Raw genomic sequence first — 18,075 nt, 5'->3', positions numbered from 1 at the left:
AAAAGTTAGAAATTGTGTGGTGCAACAGAACCTGGTAACAATGTATTTTCAGAACTTCCTGGGTAAGGAAGACAGAATAATGGTCCCCTGAAATTGTCCACATTCTAATCCTTGGAACCTGTGAATATGCTGCCTTTTGTGGCAAAAGTGACATTGCAGGTGTGATTAATGTTAAAAGTCTTGAAATGGGGGAGAGTGTCCTGGGTAATTCAGGTGAATCCAATGTAATCACATGAGTTTTACAAGTGGGAAATGTTTCCCAACTGAAGATGGAGACTTGATGACAGAAGAAGGGCCCGAGAGATACAACATCACAACATCTCCACCCACTTTCTGTTGCTGGCTTTAAAAATAGGTTAATGGGGACTCCAACCAAGGAATGAAGGTAACCTCTAAAAACTGGAAAAGATAAGGAACTAGATTCTCTCCTACAGTCTCCAGAAAAGAATGTGGCTCTGTAGACACCCTGAATTTATCCCAGTGTGACTCATGTTAACCTTCCAGCCTACACAACACTGATAACACAAATGTTATCATTTGTGTTTTTTCAAGGCACTATGCCTGTAGTAGTTTGTTATAGCAGCAATAGGAAACTAATATACCAGTGGATATTAATCCACAACCATTGCTCTAGGGGTCTATCAGAAGAAGCCAGCAGAAGGCTTTTGGAGTTTCTTAAACATAATAAGGGTTTCTTGGGTCCAAGTGTCCTACAGATTCCCAGAATTTCCTGACCAGCCCAGTCACTCAGATCTATGTCTGCCATACAGGGATCTCTGAAAGGTTGAGGAACCACTGTGTACCTGTAACTTTGAAAGTAAGTGCAATTTTGCTAATGTTGATAGATTATGCCCCTAATCATTTGTATTCAAAGTGCTATATGGATAAAGGTGGGTGTTTTTGTTTGTTTGTTTGTTTATTTTATTTTGTTCTATTATTTTGGTGGAAGCAAAGGAGGAGGCGGGTGTTACAGAGTCAGAAAAAAAGTTGAAAATAAGAAGGCAGTAAATGTCCCAAATTTTTATAAGATTTTTGGCATCAGAGTCAATAAAACATTCCATGACATACAATATAATCCCAGGTTTTGAAGATCTAGCTCCCTTAGTAGTTACTGAGAATGACAGACATTTTCCTACCCTTCCATCTCAAGAGCTACCTTTCTCCTTCCATGTTGTCATTTCTGCTGTTGTTCACAGATGATCTTGCTCCCTTCAGAGACAGAGCAATGGTGGCTGTAGCCACAAGGCTTCTGTGTGCACAGAGGAGTTTCCCTGTGAGGCTCAATGAGCCCTCAACTGTGATTACAGGGAATTTTTCCCAATGCAAATGCCTCTTCCATAGTCACAATGACAAAATAAAACATGTTAGGGCAGCCACCCTTTCTGAGCTCTAGTGCATGCTAGTTGGAGTGCGTATCAAATAAAAATCCCATTTAAATATATTTTATTCATTTTGCATCTTTAAGTAATTGGATTTATTGAATTATCAACGAAATAACTATAGCTTTCATCATCAAAGTTTCTATAGTCTAGTAAATTATAATGAGAATATTCAAATGGCTTTTAACAGCTGACATTAAAGAAACATTTCTAGGGATATCAGAATTCTAGAAAACACAAAATTTGGACACAGGCTAGGGTTCTATGATATGGTGGTTTATTTAGCTAATTTAAAGTATAAATTAAAGAGCTGCTTTTATTGTAAAAAACAAATTTATGGAGCACACACTCCTTCTAAAAGGTCTTGATTCAACAAAATATAAGGACTGAAAACTGCAATAGAGTTACCAGAGATGCCATTCTTTTAAAATTCAGCAACGTTCATTTCCATTGTGCTTAAAGTTTTTGTATTTCTCTTTTTAGCAATATAGGTTTGAAGACTATTTTACAATACTGTATAGAATATAAAACTTCAAAGTACATATTTCCTATGTAAAGTCACGTGCTGTATAATGACATTTCAGTGGTCCCATAAGATTATAATGGAGCTGGAAAATTCCTATTGCCTGGTATTTACAATACTATATTTTTACAGTTATTTTAGAGTGGACCCCGACTTATTTAAAAAAATCAAACAAGTTAACTATAATACAGCCTCAGGCTGTCTTCACGAGGCATCCAGAAGAAGGTATTGTTATCATGGGAGATGACAGCTCTATGCTTGTTATTGCCCCTGAATACCTTCCAGTGGGACAAGAGGCGGAGGTGGAAAACAGTGATATTGATGATCCTGACTTGTGCAGGCCTAGGCTAATGTATGTGTCTGTGTCTTAATTTTTACCAAAGTTTTAAAAGTTAAAAAATTGGGAAAAAGCTTATTGAATAAGGATATAAAGAAAGAATATGTTTTGTACAGCTCTGCGATATGTTTTAAACTACATGTTATTACTAAAGAGTCAAAAAGCCTTAAAAACTGAAAAAATTATTAATTAAAAAAGTTACAGTATGCTAAGGTTAATTTATTATTGAAGAAAAAATTTATAAGTTTAGTATTGTCTGATTTGTAAATGCTCATAAAGTCTATAGTAGTGTATAGCAATATCCTAGGCCTTCACATACACTCCCCATTCACTCTGACTCACCCAGAGCAACTTCCAGTCCTGCAAGCTCCATTCATGGTAAGTGCACTGTACAGGTGTCCCATGGCTGGAAACCATCATTCTCCACAAACTAACACAGGAACAGAAAACCAAACACCGCATGTTCTCACTCATAAATGGGAGTTGCACAATGAGAACTCATGGCCACAAGGAGGGGAATATCACACACTGGGGCCTGTCGTGGGGTGGGGTGCTAGGGGAGGGATAGCATTAGAAGAAATACCTAATGTAGATGACGGGTTGATGGGTGCAGCAAACCACCATGGCACGTGTATACCTATGTAACAAACCTGCACGTTCTGCACATGTATCCCAGAACTTAAAGTATAATAAAGAAAGTAAAAAAAAATCTTTTATACTTTTTTTACTGCACCTTTTCTATGTTGAGATAGACACATACTTACTGTTGTGTTATACCTGCCTACAGTATATAGTATAGTAACATGCTACGCAGGTTTGTAGCCCAGGAGCAATAGGCTATACTATATAGGCTAGGTGTGTGGTAGACTATGATATCTAAATTTGTACACTCTATGATGTTCACACAATGATGGAATCACCTAACATTTATCAGGACGTATCCCTGGTGTTAAGCAACATGTGATTGTGTTATACTAACAATTCTCTTAGAGATTATTGGGGAAAAATTTAATAAGATATTTCCTACGTTTGTAATAGACCATCAGTGGTGACGCTCTAACAAGCTGTCATGAAGATGGCCATACACAACAATTCTGCGTGTTTTCTTTTGCTATTTAAGAGTGCTCTGTTTGGGAACCCTGACTTATAAACCGTGGTTCTGGCCAGATGGAACCTCTGAAGATATGAAAGAAACAAAAAGAGAGTGGAAAGATGTTTTAATACAGAGTATAAAAAGAAGGGATTGTGTGGAAGCATAATAAAGGCAAGAAATAAAATTCCTTTAAAGCTGATATGAATTAGAAGGGAGATGACTGATTCAGAAAAGCAATGCAGATGCAGTGAAGCATTTCAGAGACATCTGAAATAAAATGAAAACAGGTGCCTCTAAACTGCTGTCTCTTTGTACTTTGACTCCTGCCCATCTATTTTTTACCTGGCAGCCAGGAAGATTCTGTGAGAATTCAAGTCGGACGCTGCCCCTCCGTGGACATCCCTCCAATGGCTCTCTGTCAAGCTAATGTCCTTCCTCTTGCTCTTGAAAGCCTCTCATGATCAGCCTTCCAGAAAACAGCCTCAATTCAACCCATCATTTGCTCCCCCAGGGCTTCTGCACCTGTTCTTCCTGCATTAAATGCTCTTTGAGTCTGTGTGAGTCATTCCTCTTCACTTCCTTTGACATATATGAAATGTTTATATTTTCTGCCTTTTACTGGAAAACTTCACCCCCACGCCTACACCCCTTCTATTTCCCTTCTTTACTTTCTTTTTTTCTTTGTCTCTAGTTCTACTTACTTTCCAGCTTATGCTATTTATGACTGTCTATTTTTTCCTATACTGCAATGTAAGCTCCAGGAGAGCAATGAGATTGTCTGAAATATCAGCACCTGGAGCACTGATTGTATTTTAGGAATTCAATAAATACTTGCAGAATAAATGAGGTAGCAATGATCATGTCTTCTGAAGAAGAAATAATCATTAATATTCAGTACTCAGTAGGCATCAAATCTATGTTGAGTGCCTTCCATAGATAATCTCATTTACTCTTAATAACAAACCTATAATAGATGCTAATACTGGACCTTGCTTACAGAGGAAGTAATAGGATGATGGGGAGGGGTAAAATGTGGCATAGACATGGTTGTGGGGTAGTTGTGGTTATCAGAGTCTTCTGATACCAGTAGTTTTTTCTTTTAATTTGTGGTTATATAGGAATGATCTACAATGTCAGTTGGTTTATTATGTTAGAATATTATATAGTTGTTTGGGCAAAGCATCAAGATAGAACTATACACATTAATCCTATCAGGAAATTGATACGATTTAAAAATTATTTAAAACTACAATAAACTTTTTCTTTATTATTGAGACAGAGTCTCCCTCTGTCCCCCAGGCTGGAGTGCAGTGGCGCGATCTTGGCTTATTGCAACCTCCACCTCCCAGGTTCAAGCCATTCTCGTGCCTCAGCCTCCCGATTAGCTGGGATTACAGGTACCCACCACAACACCCAGCTAATTTTTTTTGTATTTTTAGTGGAGACGGGGTTTCACCATGTTGGCCGGGCTGCCTGGCCAACTTGATCTCAGGTGATCTGCCTGCCTCAGCTTCCTAAAGTGCTGGGATTACGGGTGTGAGCCACCGTGCCCGGCCGTCAACTACAATAAACTTACTTCGCCTTGGCAATAAACACCAGAGAAAAATTTATCTCTCTAAAAAAAGAGAATTCAACCAAATTCAGCTTTCTCTCTTAGGAAATGTTATTATGTTACCATTTTCTCCTGGTGGACCTCAGAATCCCTATATTGAGAGTCAAAAGAAACATAGGGCATAGTAATGACCTTCGTGGTTCTTAGTATTATATTAGTTGATTTACAAAGAATAATTGAAAAAATATACCTATTTCTAGATTGTATCAAAATTATATTTGACTCATTTTATAACTTTAAAATGTGCCCAAATTGAAAAATATAGTACAATAAAGAATCTATATTATCCAAAGACTTCATATCTTTGTAAATCATTTTTATTTTGATTATTTTTTCCTGGTATATGTGAGTGGTCTTTATCTCCTCAAGAGTAAAGTATCTTTTATTACTCAGAAACTGAGCTCAAAGTGATGTAGGTACAATAATATTTTATTTCAAAGGGAAGTGTGCACTCATAATTCATTTTCCTCTGCTGTGGCTTGTAACAAGAAAAGGGATGAACTTAGAACAGTAGAAGAAATATTTTAAAAAACAGCAGTGGGATTTAAAAATAACTACTGAGCTGGATGCCACCTGACCATGATGCCTTTTCAGTTTCACACGTGTATTTGTCAGGGCTTTCCAGAGAAATGGAACCAATAGAATGAATATGTATATATCAGGAGACTCATTATGGGAACTGGCTCATACCATTGTGGGGGCCAAGAAGTCCCATGATCTCTGCTGTCTGGAACCTGGAGAGCCAGGAAAGCTGGTGATATAATTCAGTCCAAGTCTGAGAACCAGATAGCAAGAGGAGCAGATGGTGTAAGTCCTGGTCTGAATCTGAAAGCTTGAGAACCAGAAATGCCAATGTCCAAGGGCAAGGGAAAATGGATGTCTCAGCTCAAACAGAGAGAGGAAATTGAGCCTTCCTCTACATTTTTGTTCGATCCAGGCCCTCAATGGATTGCAGGGCCCAGATTGGTGACAACCTTACAGTCATACTCAGAAACAATATTTTAATACCAGCTCTTTGGGCATCCCTTAGACCAGTCACAAGTCCATTCCTTGGAAATCTGGGCATTCACATGCATCTCTTTAAGTCATGCTCAATGTCTAAATAAGGAAAATAACAAGGTCAAAATTCCACCCAACATAATATAACTATCCTGCATACAACCAAAAATGCACTAACCCCTTCCTCAGGAGAGGAGGTACATTCTTTGAGGAATGGTCACTCTTCTTCTTGATATTTCATAACTTAAATAATATGAAGTAAAATTCACAGTAGTTAATTACTGATATAGAGTCAATACATCTTATGTTATGTGATAAAGAAATAAGAGGGGAAAGAAAACAGAAAAACTTGCTTAATATACACACATATTTTATATATAGTTTTTATATATGTATATACATATACTATATATAGTATATATACTATATATAAAATATATTGTATATATACTATATATAAAATATATATATTGTATATATACATATACATATATACATAGACTATATATAGTATATACATATATGTATATTATATATAAATCTATAATATATAATATATATTATACATATAAATCTATAATATATAATATATATTTATATATATAAATCTATTCATAACAAATGAAGGAGAAAATGCTCTTGACAATTACAGTTCTGTTCCTGTAACTGGTCATGTGGTCATAGCTGATCGTTACCTTCTTCCACTACCCATTCTGTATTCTCTTTGGCGTTAGCAAGCACCTCAGATGGTTATGGTTCTTTATTTGGTGGGTTGACCCAAACCTTCATTCCTGAAGAGCCTAGGCCATTAGTTGTTCTGCCTGGATTGAGTTGTTGCAGTTTTACAATGCTCTTAATCATAAGCATGTGTGATTTAAAGATACGCTAAGGGATCTTATGTTTTCTAAACATACTCTTCCTTACTTCCATTGTGGAGTGGTAGTCTAATTTACCCTTAGCAGTCAAGATAAATCACAGCCTGCAGAATAACTCCCTTCTTTACTTGTTGATTCAGCGGCATAAGGAGCCCAACATAGCTGGGTGAAAGTCTTAACTTCCAGTTCAATGAAACATTGTTGTGTCTCCTGGTGGAAGCATTCTTCCCTCTGGAACAAAGACCTCTAAGCCAGCAGAGGATAAAGTTGTAGGAATAGTAAGAAAACGTTTTGTTGGTGAGTCATTAGAGGAAACAGTGTGTGGTACCACTCCCATTTATATTCCTTGATTCCTGGAACTGTGAATACTGGCTATAAGAAAAACAATACCACATTGAGAGCATATACAACCTTCTGGAGAACCTTGTCCAAGCTCTGCAAAGTATTGCCACCTAGCTGGGGCTGTAACTGAGTCTTCAAAAGGACGTTATACTGTTCTATCAAGCAAGCTACGTCAGAATGGTGAGGAACATGGAAGACCAGTGAGTTTCATGAACATGGGCCCACAGTAGCACTTCTTTTGCTGCTAAGTGGGTTCCTTGATCAGAAGCAATGCTTTATGGATTACCATAATGGTGGATAAGGCATTCTGTAAATCCACAGAAGTAGTTTTGGCAAAATCATTGTGTTCAGGGAAGGTAAGACTATATCCATTTTAAGTGTCTATTCCAGTAAGGACAAAACACTGCCCTTTGCATGATGGAAGTGGTCCAATGTAATCAACCTGCCACCAGGTAGCTGGCTGATCCCCCCAGCTACCTGGAGGAATGGTACCATATCAGGGGCTTAGGGTCGGTTTCTTCTGCTGGAATATTGAGCATTCACTGGTGGGCATACCCATGTTAGCCTTGGTCAGTGGAGGTCCATGTTGCTGAGCCCATGCAAATCCTCCATCCCTGTCACCATGGCCACTTTGTTCAAGAGTCCATAGGGTGGTAACAAGGATGACTGAGGAAAGAGACTGATATCCATAGAACAGATCATCTTATTCACTTAATTATTAAAACCCTTCTCTGCTGAGGTCCACCTTTAGCAAATATCCACCTGTGACACAAATACTTTCAGGCTTTTTATCTACTCACGGAGGTCTATCCGCATACTTCTTTCCCAAATTTCTTTGTCACCGATTTCCCAATCATGTTTCTTGGGAGTCTCTGATTATTCAACCAAACCATTGGCTTGTTTTGGTATGTAATTGCATATCTGGCCATTTCTTCTTCTAAATGAAGTACGAAACCAGGTGCACCATCTGAAGTTCTGCCCACTGAAAGGAGTTCCCTTTACCAATGTCCTTTATGGGTATCCCAGAGAGGGGCTGTAGTGCTGCAGCTGTCCACTTTTGAGTGGCGCCTGCCTACCATGCAGAACCATCTGAAATCAAGAACCAAGTCTCCTATTCCTATGCCGAGTGATTGTAAGGAACTTTTCATGAGGTCGTATGTGCAGGGTTGTAGAGAGAGGGCAGCATAGCCGGAGTGGGGACCATGGGCATGGGAGCCACTTCTTCATGTAACTTCCTTGTGCCTTCAGAGTCTGCTCAAGCCCTATCACATGTATACCACTTTCATTTAAGGATAGTGTTTCTGTGCACATTCAACCTTAGGGCTTTGTGGGTCAGATAACACCCAGTTCATGATGAACACCTCAGGCTGCTGTATGAGAACTTGGTGACCCATGTGTCAAGCATTCAGGTTTTACTAAGGCCCAGTAGCAAGCCCAGATGATGGCGGGGCTTTTCTTCAACATCCTAAAAGCTTGAACTGTGATTCACCTACCGGAGCCTGACATAGGCTTCATATAGCATTCCTATCTGCTACTGACACCTCAGGCACCATTGGATCTACTGGCTCACATGGCCCAAGTGGCAAAGCAGCTTGCACAATGGCTTGGAGCTGTTACAGACCTTTCTGTTGCTTTGGACTCCACTGAAAACTAGCAGCTTTTCAGGTCATTTGATTAATGGGCTGGAGTAACACACCAAAATTAGAATATATGGTGACTCCAAAATGCAAATAAACTACTAGATGGGCATCTTTCTTGGTTTTTGGAGGGGGCCAGATGCAACACATCATTTTTCACTTTTTTTTGTTTTTGTTTTTGTTTTGGAGACAGAGTCTCACTCTGTCACCCAGGCTGGAGTGCAGTGGCATGAACTCGGCTCACTGCAACCTCCACCTCCTAGGTTCAAGCAATTCTCCTGCTTCAGCCTCCCGAGTAGCTGGGATTACAGGTGCATGCCACCATGCCTGGCTAATTTTCGTATTTTAGTAAAGACGGAAATGGTTTCACCATGTTGGCTGGGCTGGTTTCAAACTCCTGACCTCAGGTGATCCGCCCCCCTTGGCTTCCCAAAGTTCTGGGATTACAGGCGTGAGCCACCGTGCCTGGCCTCTTTTTCATTTTAAAGGGATATCTGGATATGCACCACTGAACCCCTAGAAATTTCACTGAGATATAGGCTCCTGGATTATAGTCAGATATATTTCCCTCCCTCTGACATGCAAACGTCTTACCAATAAGTCTGCAATAGTCATTACTTCTTGTTCAGTAGGTTCAATTAACGTAAGGTCATCAATGTAATGGACTAGTGTGATATGTATGTATGTATGTGTGTGTGTGTATATATATATATATATATATACACACATTTATATATATATATGTCACATTTTCTTTATCCACTCATCGATTGATGGGCATTTGGGCTGGTTCCTTATTTTTGCAATTGCCAATTGTGCTGCTATAAACATGTGTGTGAAGGTATCTTTTTTTTGTATAATGACTTCTTTTCCTCTGAATAGATACATAATAGTGGGATTGCTGGATCAAGCAGTAGATCTACTTTTAGTTCTTTACGGACTGTTCATACTGTTTTCCATAGTGGTTGTACTAGTTTATATTCCCACCAACAGTGTAAAAGTTCCCTTTTCATTGTATTCCTGCCAACATTAATTATTGTTTTATTTTTTTGATTACGGCCATTCTAGTAGAAATAAGATGGTATTGCAATGTGGTTTTGATTTGCATTTCCTTGATAATTAGTGATACTGAGCATTTTTCCGTATGCCTGTTGGCCATTTGTATGCCTTCTTTTGAGAATTGTCTATTTATGTCCTTAGTCCACTTTTTGATGGAATTGTTTGTTTTTTCTTGCTGATTTGTTTGAGTTCCTTGTGGATTCTTGGTATTAGTCCTTTGTCGGATATATAGATTGTGAATATTTTCTACCACTCTGTGGGTTGTTTGCTAACTCTGCTATTTCTTCTGCTGTACAGAAGCTTTTTCGTTTAATTAAGTCCCATCTATTTATCTTTGTTTGTGTTGCATTTGCTTTTGGGTTCTCGGTCATGAAGTTTTTGCCGAAGCCAACGTCTAGAAGGGATTTTCCAATGTCATCTTCTAGAATCTTTATGGTTTCAGGTCTTAGATTTAAGTCTTTGATTCATCTTGAGTTTATTTTTGTATAAGCTGAGAGATGATGATCCAATTTCATTCTTCTACATGTGGCTAGCCAAGTAGTCCAGCACCATTTGTTGAAAAGGGTTTCCTTTCCCCACTTTATGTTTTGGTTTGCTTTGTTGAAAATCAGTTGGCTGTGAAAATTCGGCTTTATTTCTGGGTTCTCTATTCTGTTTTACTGGTCTATGTGCCTATTTTCATACCAGTACCATGGTGTTTTGGTGACTATGGCCTTGTAGTATAGTTTGAAGTCAGGTAATGTGATGTCCCCAGATTAGTTCTTTTTACTGAGTCTTGTGTTGGCTATGTGGGCTCCTTTTTGGTTCCATATGAATTTTAGGATTGTTTCTTCTGGTTCTGTGAAGAACGATGGTGGTATTTTGATAGGAATTACACTGAATTTGCAGATTGCTTTTGGCAGTATGGTCATTTTCACAATTGTAATAATCACTTGTTTTTCACAGTATGATAGTCTTTGATTATCCTGGTAGATTCAGTGTGCTAATATTTAGCTTATGTTACTGAGTTTGGTCTATCGTTTTATTATTTTTAACTGTTCCCATCTACAATGTAAATGATAGATTTAAAGAAAATAAACAGGATAATATCACATTTTTCTGTTGTTAAAATTTATATACCAAGAGAAATCTCAGTTGTTTACATGTATATTTTTGGGAGAGATAACTTTGCAAGTCAGTTTTTTTCAGTTTTTCACTGCTGCTTAAGTAAATTTTCCTATATATATATGTTTGTTGTTGTTGTGATATACAAATTAATTAGTTTAGAGGGGTATAGTTTTGTCCTAATTGAAAGTTCCATAATTTTTCTACAAACAGATGTTTTCTGTTTGTATATCTCATTTGTTAATATATATTCTTTGTATTAAAATTATTCATATTTATGTGAATATTTAAATAATCTTGGTTATTTAAAATGTATTAGTTCTTCATTTCCTTCTTTATTTATTTTTCTTCCTTTTAAATTAACTCAGGCTGCAGAGAATATTGACTAAGAGCAGGTCTTGAAGAATTAGCTTTGACATTAAAAAAAAACCTTAACCGTTATCATCTTTAAAATCTGTGTTATAATACCACCTTCTGATAGTGTTGTGGTAGGAAATAAATGAGATATATAATCAAAGCACTTAGTTTACCGCTTTGCAAATTCAGTTCTAAATGTTGGCTATAAATACTTGAATATAGTAAGTGCATTTGCCATGTTCACCCAGTCTATTTTTTTTTCTCGATTTCATGGATGTCACTATATTTTATTGCACATGTGTAATTTCATCTTTTATAGAAGTCCTCATTATTAATTTTGATGTTTTATTTGAATCAGTGTTTTAATATTTTGGAAATGAATTCCCCAATTCTGTTTGCTTTTGTTGTTCTTTAGACTTAACACATTACTAATAATTCATTTATTTTCATTTTTGCCTGAAAATTTGACCTTATTTTTATTCTGGATATTTAAAAGCTAGAATTTCATTTTTTGCCTTGTAAATGTACATTTATGAATATATAATGGAAACTTGGAAAATATATACAATCATCCCTTGGTATCCTGGAGGACTAGTTCTAGGACCCCCTGTGGATGTCAACATTTGTGATGCTCAAGTTCTTTATATAAAATGGTGTAGCATTTGCATATAAACTATGCACATCCCCTTGTATACTTTAAATCATCTCTAGATTAACTACAGAATGCCTAATATGATGTGAATGTTATGTAAATAGTTGTTATACTGCTTTAATAGAATAAGTAAAGAAGTCTGTACATTTTCAGAATCTTTAAAATATTTTTGATCTGCAGTTGGTTGAATCTACAGATATGGAACTGTGTATACCAAGGTCTGAATGTGTATCTTTCCTAAGACATAATGTACTATTAACAAACATTAATAATTATACCATTTACATCTTACCAGTTACTAATTTTCCCAACTTTATTTTTATCTTCTTTTCAATGACAATGAGTGCTATCAACATATATATACTTATTTGATTTTACTCAGATACTTTAATAAACTTATGAAAAATATTTCTGCACTAAGTAACACAGTGAATAAAATTCATGGCTGAAGTCCTCACTTCTCCATTCATTCATTTACTTACTAACCCAAGAAATTGTATCTATTGTAAATGAGGCATTATACTGGGTGTTAGGAAAATAAGCAAGAACTAATTAGGGGTATAGTTAGTCTATTTGAGTGTGGAGTCAATCTTCACTCACAATGTAATGTTAAGATGTTAAGATAACTATTCTCAATTAAACAAATATCTGTTTGATAGAAGTTGAACAATAGACCTCATTAGTAGCAAATATTGTGTATTTATAGGGAGTTTGGGACATGTGAAGCAAATAGCAAAATACTAATTTTGAAAGCTCTTCTTTGCTGCTGCGGCTTCAAAATATTAGCCTTAATGCTTAAATCATATAAAATTATTGAATTACAGTACCCAGAGAATCACTAAATTATATCAAAGTAATTAATAACTATGGAAGGATGGTCACAAATTATTTCAGAGATTAAAATATACTCTGAATTTTTACATCTCTAAATAAAATTATTTATATATCACGATTTTTGTTAGTCAATCATACAAATACTTAGTAATATTTATCAGCAGAAAATTTTTCTCTGGGTCTAATTTAACATTTTTACTTTAAAGTGCATATTTATATACAATGCTTCAGAATAGAAACAACATTAGCTGTTGAAGATTGAGTAATTCACTAGAGATTTTGGTAATAGTAATCATATTTAAAATGGTGATTATAGAAAACTTCTTACATTTATCAGTTTATTAGTAAATATAAGGCACACTATAAGCATTTTACATATACAAGGAGTCTTTCATAAATTTTCATTAAAAATTTATGTTTTGAAAAAAACTATGCATAAATTTAAAATTTTTTCTGCACCAAAACAAGCTCATGCTAAGTTGTTACACATGTCTGAGCAAGATCTAGTTTAAGGCATTAAGAAGGATAAGAAATCACTTTGAAAAGAATTCCTAACAGAACAACCTGAATTATGCTAAAATTGAAGCAAGAACAAATATCAAATTTATAGTGAAGCTTGGATGGAAGAATGGTTAAATCATTGTCGCTTAAAAAAATAGCTTATGAGGACAATGCCCCGAAGAAATCAGTGGTTTTCAAATGGATAATTCGTTTTAAGAATATAAGAGATGACGTTGAAGATGAAGCCCACAGTGGCAGACCATCCACATCAGTTTGTAAGGGAAAAAAAGTAATCTTGTTTGTGCCCTAATTGAAGGAGACAGACAATTAACTGCAGAAACAACAGCCAACATCGTGGACTTCTCAGCTGGCTCAGCTTAGACAATTCTAACTGAAAAATTAAAGACAGGCAAAAGTTCCACTTGATGGGTGCCAAAACTACTGCACCCACGTCAGCTGCAGACAAAAGCAGAGCTTTCCATGGAAATTTTTTTTTATTGTACTTTAAGTTCTAGGATACATGTGCACAACGTGCAGGTTTGTTACATATGTATACATGCGCCATATTGGTGTGCTGCACCCATTAACTTCTCATTTACATTAGGTATATTTCCTAATGCTATCCCTCCCCCCTCCCCCCACCGCATGACAGGCCCCATTGTGTGATGTTCCCCTTCCTGTATCCAAGTGTTCTCATTGTTCAATTCCCACCTATGAGTGAGAACATGCGGTGTTTGGTTTTTTGTCCTTGCAATAGTTTGCTGAGAATGATGGTTTCCAGCTTCATCCATGTCCCTACAAAGGACATGAACTCATCCTTTTTTATGGCTGCATAGTATTCCGTGGTGTATATGTGCCACATTTTCTTAATCCAGTCTATCATTGATGGACATTTGGGTTGGTTCCAAGTCTTTGCTATTGTGAATAGTGCCACAATAAACATACATGTGTATATGTCTTTATAGCGGCATGATTTATAATCCTTTGGGTATATACCCAGTAATGGGATGGCTGGGTCAAATGGTATTTCTAGTTCTAGATCCTTGAGGAATCGCCACACTGTCTTCCATAATGGTTGAACTAGTTTACAGTCCCACCAACAGTGTAAAAGTGTTCCTATTTCTCCACATCCTCTCCAGCACCTGTTGTTTCCTGACTTTGTAATGATCGCCATTCTAACTGGTGTGAGACGGTATCTCATTGTGGTTTTGATTTGCATTTCTCTGATGGCCAGTGATGATGAGATACCATCTCACACCAGTTAGAATGGCGATGCTTAAAATGTCAGGAAACAACAGGTACTGGAGAGGATGTGGAGAAATGGACATTTTTAAAAGTGAGATCAAGATCCTGAAGCATTTATTTGCAAAATTATAACAGGAAATAGAACATGGCTTTGCCAGCACAATCTTGAAGATAAAGCACCATCAGCACAATGGCTACCAAGAAGTAGAAGTGGTCTAGTCAAAGCAAAAGCAGACTGGTCAAGAGGAAAAATCACAGCAACAGTGTTTGGGGAGGCTCAAGGCATTCTTCTTCTTGACTCTGTGGCAGGCCAAATAATGGTGACATCCACTTACTATGAAAGTGTTCGGGGTCAGGCATGGTGGCTTACACCTGTAATCCCAGCATTTTGGGAGGCCAGGGTGGGTGGATTACCTGAGGTAGGAGTTCGAGACCAGCCTGGCCAACATGGTGAAACCCCGTTTCTACTAAAAATACAAAAAATTAGCCAGGTGTGGGGGCACGTGGCTGTAATCCCAGCTACTCGGGAGGCTGAAGCAGGAGAATCACTTGAACCCGGGAGGTGGAGGTTGCAGTGAGCCTAGGTCATGCCACTGCACTCCAGCCTGGGGGACAGAGTGAAATTCCATCTCAAAAACAAAACAACAAAACAAAGAAAAAAAAAAGTGTTTGGAGAGTGGTAAGGCAGAGCTTTAGCAGAGAAACATCCAGGAAAGTTTTACAAAAGAGTCCTTCTCCAACACAACAATGCTCCTGCTCATTCCTCTCATCAAACAAGGGCAATTTGTTGAGAATTTTGATAGAAAATCTTTAGGCATCCACCTTGTAGTCCTGACTTGGTGCCTGCTGACTTCTCTTTGTTTCCTAATCTTAAAAATATGTGTAACGGGCACCCATTTTTTCTTCAGGTAATAATGTAAAAAAGACTGCATCATTATGGTTAAATTCCTAGGACTCTAGGATTCTTTGTTCTTCAGGGATGAAGTAAAAAGCTGGCATCATCACAAAAATGTCTTGAGCATGGTGGAGCTTATGTTGAGAAATAAAGTTTATATCTTTTGTTTTTTATTTTATTTATTTATTTTTTTGAGACAGAGTCTCGCACTACCGCCCAGGCCGGAGTGCAGTGGCGCGACCTCGGCTCACTGCAAGCTCTGCCTCCCGGGTTCACGCCATTCTCCTGCCTCAGCCTCCAGAGTAGCTGGGACTACAGGCGCCCACCACCACGCCCAGCTAATTTTTTGTATTTTTAGTAGAGACGGGTTCACCGTGCTAACCAGGATGGTCTCGATCTCCTGACCTCGTGATCCACCCACCTCAGCCTCCCAGAGAGCTGGGATTATAGGCGTGAGCCACCATGCCCAGCCAATATCTTTTATTTTTATCTTTGAATCTCATTTTTCGAAGAACTTTTTGAAGTATCCTCATATAAATATATTCATTACTTCATACAACCCAAAGGCTAGACCTATCATTATTCCTAGTTTATAAATATGAAATTGAGAGAGAAAACAGATATGTACATTGGTTAATATTACACAAACAGATTACTATCAAACAATCCTAAGTTAACACTGAGGTATTAACAATGAGGTATTAACACTTAGTCAGTGAATTAACTGACTGTCAGGAGGCAAGAAGCAGAACATGTTCATACATATCGGTTTTGCAAAATTGAAGTTTGTCAGATATTTTGAACACAGTTCCGTAACTGAAGGACCTTTGAAGACTCTTTGGAAATAATGATCTTGTTGTTTCATATGACAGTGAGGTTGCTTCTACAAATTCTGTTCTAGTCAAATAAAAATTGAAGAAGATCGTATGGAAAATTTCTTTTTTTGATGGGAAATTTTCAGAAACAAAAAGGGTTTGTTCTGTCATTTGATATGTACCAATCATGTTCACTGTGAGATTAAAATGTGTACTTTTTTCCAGAGCTATGAAACTGAAGACATACTATATTTCTTCTAGGCCACAACATATAGTAATGACAAAATGTTTTTTATAAAATTTTGATTTTATTTTTTTCTTTTAGTTTGTTGTTCTTTAATGTTTGGTTTCAAAACTGAAAATATTGTCTCGATTTTAAGTTTGAAAGTACTCAAGAGCAAACTTGTGGATACACATCTTTGTATCCCCAGTGTCTAGACCTGGATTATTACATTTGCTCAGTATTTGTTAAATATGTGAAAGCACCAAGTAATGAGCAAAATAAGGTCAATCTTAACTAGCCACATGTCTATAAGAATTTTTTTAAATTACCCACATTTGTGGCTCACAGGGATGTTGATCTTCCAGTTGGTAAATCAAATATTAGGGTGTTTTTATGAATGGTATTGAACCTAAGTGTAGTCCATACACTTTACAGAAAGCCTTTGTTACCTCTGAAACCAATAGTATTTATTAAAGAAATTGGTGTTAAAATAACTAACCATGGTTTACATCCTCTATATTTCAATCTCTCCCTTCCTCTTGCAAAAAGAGTCAAATTCAGACAGTCTTTAAGTTCTTCATAATTCCTTATTATGAAAATCAGAAGTTAGTTTGTATGCACATAATAAAAATATAAATCTACTATAGACATTAAACATACTAAAAAAGGAAAGATTTCCACCTTTCTTATGTCTTCCACCTAAATATATCTTAATCATAATGTTAAAACTGTAGCTATGAATCATTAACACATCAGAAAAATATTATAATATCAGATATACTATTTTATCTTTAAATTTAATTCTTTCATAAAACTCACATTCCATGTATCACCATTCCTTTGCAACAAATAACAGTTCAGTTGAGATTCTCTACCTTTCTCTGTTGAGGTGAAAATGTTTTGAAACCCAGATATAAAATCAGGATAAAGTGAAAAATGTTCCATTTATTGGCAAAAGTTTAGACACATAGATCAATGGAACAAAACAGAAAGCCCAGAGATAAACCCAAACAAGCATAATCAATTTATTTCTGACAAAGATTTAAAAGAAATTTAATACAGAAAAGAAATCTTTCAATGAATGGTTCTTGAACAACTGGATATCTATATGCAAAAAAATGAACCTCAACACATATTTTATGCCTTATACAATAACGAACAGAAAATGGATCATAGGCCTACATGAAAAACACAAAAACTATAAAACTTATTTGAGAAAACAGAAGAAACGTTATTCAACAATGAGTTTGGTGATGACTTTTTCAATACAAAACCAAATACATCATTCGTAAATGAATATTAATAAATTTGACTTTAGAAAAATTAAAAACTATTACTTTGCGAAAGAGACTGTTAAGACAAAAAAAGGAAGTTAAAGGTTAGGAGAAATCTTTGCAAACCACATATCTGATGAAGGACTTGTATTGGGAATACATTTAAAGAAACCATTTAAAACTCAAAATTAAGAAAATGAACAGCCCAATTAAAAATAGACAAAATAAATGAACAGACACCTCATTAAAGAAGACATATTTAGGGAAAATAAGCATATGAGCATATTAACATATGATCTACATCATAGGTAGAGCTTCT

This window comes from Pan troglodytes, chromosome 1 (assembly GCF_028858775.2).
Source record: "Pan troglodytes isolate AG18354 chromosome 1, NHGRI_mPanTro3-v2.0_pri, whole genome shotgun sequence".
In the NCBI taxonomy this organism is placed as follows: Eukaryota; Metazoa; Chordata; class Mammalia; order Primates; family Hominidae; genus Pan; species Pan troglodytes.
This window is presented reverse-complemented; position numbering follows the sequence as displayed.